Raw genomic sequence first — 6,352 nt, 5'->3', positions numbered from 1 at the left:
TTTGTAGTATTTGCTGTATATACCCACTGTTCATTAGTTTAATAACATAATCTCTTCTATTAAATCATTAAACTAATTCACAATGTGCTAATCTAAAGATACAAACACATGAACATGCATACAGAAGAACCTCAAAACATTGCACTAGAAATGGTAGAAACGTGGAAATAAGAGGAAGAGAGGTCTGTAAAGAAGCACTTACTTTAATTTATGCTAAATGAGATATGATCTAGATTCGTTTTCAGGAAAGTCTGTTCTGATGAACCACTGCCTTTAACCACTCTTTCTTCATTCTGCCTCCCTCTTCTAGACCATTTGCAGAATAAATAAACTCCCTTTCTCATTTTTATGATGAGGATTCAAAACTTGTCAGCCATTGTCATTTAAGATGTCTCCCAACCTTGTGGGCATTTGTTTGCCTTTTATGTTTTTGAAGAAGCAGACTGTGGATGCTTGTTGCCTATTCACAGCATGCAGGAGAAATGCAAATTCTTAGTGGTGTACCAAATATGACCCTTTGATTTTGCAGATGGAAAGCAGAGAGATACTACCCAGGTTACAAAACAATCTAAATGCAAAGCTGAATGACCTGTAGTAGAACAATGGATGGTGAAAAAAGAGTAGCAAAAATCAAACCAGAAGAAAAAATACACATTAAGCTGGAAAAAGGTGAAATGTGAAATCTATCCCTTTTCTATAAACACATGTGGAAAGAATAACACCTAGCCTTTTTATTCTTGGCTTCCCTCTCACCTCCTTTACATTCCAGGAGAAGATCTGCCAACTTTTGGCCGTATCCATTTCTCTTCTGTTGTTTGCCAGTATTAGTGCACTCTAGCACACATTCTTTCCTAAGACTTCAAAACGAGTCATTTGTTAGGTCTAACTTCCCTCACTCGCTTAGAGCAAGCTGGGTGGTATACAGCACACTCACCCTGGCTTACACACTACAGGTTTGGCTGAAATCTTTAATTGAAAAGATTCTTGAACCAGACCTCACACTGCATGCATTGTGTTATTGTAGATCAGAAGACCTTGCACCAATACCTTCAAATGCTTCTAATGCTCCCTTTGTCCTAAAATACACACTGAGGCAAATATACCTGTGTTTTGCTTATGGAAGCTGCTGATGCAGAGCCTCAGTGCTTCTGTTCTGTAAAGCATTTCTAAAATCTTAGATCTGGATCTGCTTATCATTACATGTACAAACAGAGGATGAATTCGCCTCTATGCAAAAGAGTTAGCACAGTTAACTGTTTTAAGATTTAAGTTGGACTCTGGCAAACAGGTTCCAGATAAAGGGCTGAGTTTTACCAAGAAAGATTATTTAACATAATTTAAAAATTAAATATTGAGTAAGTTAGGGTGTACAATACTCACTCTTTGCATATAGTAATGTGAGAATGGGGTAAGATTCAGAGCTGGTGTAAAATGTGTCAACACAACATTGCTAAAGCTGCATCCACTTCAAAAGGGTCTTAGTCTGTCTCTGGATCAGAAAGAAATATAAATCTTGATGAGCTTGATTCCAAGTCCACTGATTTTAATGTTAGCATTGCTTATAAAAGTTGCCCTTCTGTGTGAACTTCTTTCAAAGATCAGAAAAAAACCTGTCACATCAAGAACTATTAGAATGTAGGTAAGAATTCTTGTGTCCTGCTCTCTCTCAGTCTCTCTTTCTTTCCATCTTTTTTTTCTTTGAATGGAAAGGAAGATTGCAAGGACTTGCTGAGTTATTCACCTGATGTCATCCCATGAGTAGTGGAGTGAGGAATAGAACCAAGAGCTCCTGAGTGCTCACTACCACTCTCTAAGGTAGAATCATCTGCAGCCATAAAGCCCTGAATTTGCATTTTGAGGGAATGTTATGTGCGATGCAGAAGAAGTGTAGTGAACCACTGGCTGGATGAAGACTTTAGGTTTGGTTTATTATTACATTCAGTCACAAGGTAGGTCAGATCCAGATCCCATCACCTTAGCATTTGGTAGTGTTCAGCTCTGGAATCATGGTTTACTTGCTGTTATGAAAATGTCACATAGTGTGTTTTGATGTACTGCCTACAGTTCATACAGGTTACTAGGTATGAGAAAAAAGAGTTTTTATGATTACAATATATAATAAACAGTAGGGGGTTGGCCTGTTATATATCTCTGTCTCCTGAAGGTGGTGTGTAGCACATTTCTTCATTCAGGCAAGCAAAATACTCTTAGAGGTCAAAAATCATTCTATAGTGATTAAAGATACTGACAAAGCCAAAAAAATTGGCAGTTAATGCCATGTTTAGGCTCTCATTTAGGTTTTGCAGAGAAGAGTGTTACTTAAAACTAACTGCTGCTGAGCATTGGAGAAATGAGGAAAGATACTATAATCTTATGCAATCCCAGTTTTGGTCTGTTCCCTTGACCTGGATTAACCTTTCTCCTTTTATCTGTATTTTAATTCCAAACACCTCACTTGAATGCGACTGTATCCAAATCTCTGCTAAAAGCTTTAATGAGCAACACTAAGGTCAGCAAAAATGTTTGAACTTTATTATTATTTCATAGAAATGCTGTAGGGATCCTCAAATCTCCCATAATTGCGAGTGATTTTGGTCTCCAGTGAGATGCTCGACATCTGGCTGTATTTAGGTTATTGATTTCTTTTTAAATTGGTTGTCTTTCAAGAGCCATTTAAAATACATGTTTCTTCTTAACTTACTGTTTACAGGCACACCCACTGAACAAAGGCTACACAGAACTGGGCCATTATAGTCTTTGTGCAAATATTTTTATTTCTTTCTTGAGTGGAAATATGATAAGTTTATACACAGCAAACTTTCACTACTCTTACTACATTATGATTAACTGTTGTTAATGGATTTTATTTCTTTCTTGAGTGGAAATATGGTAAGTTTATACACAGCAAACTTTCACCACTCTTACTACATTATGATTAACTATTGTTAATGGTCTAATGAAATATCAGCTGTGCATTCTTTCAATTTATTACATCATGGTCAAATGTATTGTTTTGTGCAACCAATATTAACAAAGATCATGTCCATTTAAATGTGCACACTGTTCTGTAGATGGAATACAATATATAAAACTTGTTGGTTTTAGTCAATAGAAAATTATTAAGTATTCTTTGCATTGTTCACAACCTATTAATACCTAGGGAACTTATTAATGGACCAGGACTTCAGCTGCTCTGTTTCCAGTAGCTGCTCACATAAAAGTGAGTAATTCCCTTACATGGTGTCTTTGACTTACTTTTAAAACCAATCCAAATTGGTTTGGGTAAATACCATATGGGTGAGGCCAGTATTGCTCCATGGACTGAAAACTGGCTGTCAGACAGGATCCCAAAACCTGTAATGAGCATGCAGTGAGGGTCAGACTGATTGGGACAGATTAGGGGTAACATGGGCAAGACTATCTGTGACCTGAAGCTCCTGGAATGTATGTGATATAAAACTGGATACTGAGAAAGGCAACAGTGTCATGCAGTGAGTGCAAGGTAAAAAAAAAGGGTCTCAGATGTTCTTAAAATTAATCTTGGAGACATATCCTAACTTCTTACCTGGAAAACAGACAGCTGCCAGACTACAGGGTCTTGACCTATGAAGTGTAGAAACCCCTTCTAGGCTTTGGATTACCTTCAGCTTGCATCTAATAGAACAGAAGAGCCATAACTATCCCCCCCAAACAGAAAGTAGGCAGGGAGAAGACATGTTGGTTGTAACACCTAGGCTTGAGGAGGAAGATGTGATAGTGTCCAGGGTCCCAGTACAAAAAAGCTTCTGCATCTTTATATGTGATTATTGCAGCAGTTGCCTCAGAAGAGAAGTTCCAAAGTTTTGAAATTGTAGGATATTAAGAGCCCCTAAGGCTAGTTAGAAGGGACCTAAGGCTAGTTAGAAGGGAGAAACTTGCTGGTCTGAATCTAGTCCACTTCAGTACCGAGGAGTGCCTGAAAGTTAATCCCATGATGAATGGTCTTCAGAAAGTTGGCTGGTCCTGGTTCACATCAAAACTGGCATTAAACAGCAGTCTCAATAAAAGATCAGAGGAATAAGAGCCAGCTTAGGCTATCACCCTTGCAGATTGTGTTTGGGGTGCATTCCTGTAGTGCTGGGGGAGGCTTCTAATACCACTAAACTTCTTTCCTTTTCACATGCCCAGAGATAAAGATGGCAAGTTATCAGAGAGTGAAGTAATAACACAAAGTGTGTCCTGAAGACTAATGGAACAGTGTAGGCATCACCCTGAAATAACACGAGATAAAATGACTCTCAGTAAGACAAACCCACAATATATGTTAAGAAGGCATCGGTTTCCCCTAACTAATCCCATTCTGAATAACTTTTTACTTCTTCCATAGAATTTTTTTAATAAAGTTTTCACCCTGAAGGAGATTACCAAGTTGAAAAACTTTTGCCTGAACAGATAAACCTCTGCAAATCTGCAAGTGACTGCAAAAGGGACTTAAAATGAGATGTCATGCATTTCTATGACTCGCAACCATTGCATTGCCTGTATGCATTATGAATGAGCATGAATCATTCCTCACTTCTCTACAATGAAAATATGGCTTTAGAGAATTGAATTGTCAGTTTCAATAAAGTCAAGATTTACGAAACTAAACAAACTCATTTTCTCCCTTGCTCTTTAGAATTGCACATAGTTTTCTCATTTTGGACATGTCGAGCTTTTTCCAGCTGTTTCTAAATTCCTTTTCTACAACAGAATATAACATATGTTAATTTCATTTTTAAAAGTCAGAGTACACTGGTGTAGTGAATTTGCTGCATACCCAGAAATTCTAATAATTTGAAAAGTCTTTTTGGTGAAGAATGTTTAGCCCAAAAAACCTGAGGAACCTCCAGGATTCAACCATTTTACTTCAACTGACTTACATGAAAAGCCTGAGAATAGTGTCTTGGCAATCAATTTGAAAACATATCATGAAGCTGTGGATAATATTTCTAGACAAACAAGTAGCAACATTCATAATAGTTATTTAAATGCACACCAAAAAAAGCATATATGGCTTCTACTGGTTTATGGGAATGTATAACTAAAATAATTTTTACAAAATTGTACCGTATTTAACCTGGGATCTACCTAGCAGATAATTCTCATTACTATAGATTCTCTGGGCAGAGAACAAAAATCCCATGATATCTGCACATTCTGCAGCAACACATTATACTGCAGCTGTATGAAAACAGTGGCATTATCAACACACATGACATGGGTTAGCTGAAAACAGAATTCTGCATTCTCTTCTTTTAAAACAAGACAGACAGCAAGGATTTTTGTTTGTTTGTTTTATTTTATAAATCAAGAGCTTTATAAACATACAAATAAACCAAATATATTATATTTGTGTTGAAATATCATTTTAAGGTTTTACACTAAGGATTATTTTGAGCTTAGAGCTGAGTTTAGGAAACATTTAAGGCTCCAAACATGCTAATTACAAAAACATATCAACTTGGTTTCCCTATCTTATTCTTTAGAGAACACTGTCAAATTTAAAATTAGATCCTTGGATTCAAGGAAAACAAAAAACCCTAAACAGGATAGAATATGAAACGAATTATTTTATATAGGGTCTGGAACACCCTTATTTAGACAAGTCTCAAAGTTACAAATCTTTATTTCCTTTGATTGGGGGAACTTCCAATTCAATGTTGACTGTCATCAACATAAGACATAGGTTTTAAGCACACAAACATACTTCACCAGAATAAAATCAAAGTGCATGGATGAAAGTCTATTTACTGCACAGCTTTCATGGAAATAAAAATGCTTTTCTGAACTGGAGCCTTTACAGCTGGACTCTCTTCCCATCAAAATACACAAGATCAGTAATGAACCCAAGGACCAGGGAATCCAAACTAGATGGTTTTAACAATGTTAATGAAATTAAACTATACTGAATTTAAAATCAAATCTACCAACACCGTGGTTGCTCACTCCTGAACACAGTTTAGTATGCCAACACCTCAATCACTCCTCTTTCCATGGCCATTCACATGAGCAAATAAGTCTTCATTGCTATTAGTTCCAACTAACCTCTGGAAATGCCTGTTTTACAAGTTTATTCTGAATTCAGCACAGATGTGACTAGAAAACAGACAAAACAATTCAAAACCACCAGCAAAAATACTTTAGAGGATAAATAAATGACAAATTCTGACACCTTGAACTCAGTGTTCTTACTGTTTACACCAACATAAATCAGAACTGACTCCACAAAGTTGCTCAAGTGTGTAACTGTTCTGGACAAGAGGTAAGAGCCTTTCATTCTCTCTCCCATCATTGGCCTACGGAGCTGGTAATAAAAATTACAACATCCCAT

Source organism: Acanthisitta chloris, unplaced genomic scaffold (assembly GCF_000695815.1).
Source record: "Acanthisitta chloris isolate BGI_N310 unplaced genomic scaffold, ASM69581v1 scaffold5582, whole genome shotgun sequence".
NCBI classification, from domain to species: Eukaryota; Metazoa; Chordata; class Aves; order Passeriformes; family Acanthisittidae; genus Acanthisitta; species Acanthisitta chloris.
The sequence above is the reverse complement of the archived record's forward strand: the minus strand, read 5'-3'. Positions refer to the sequence as shown.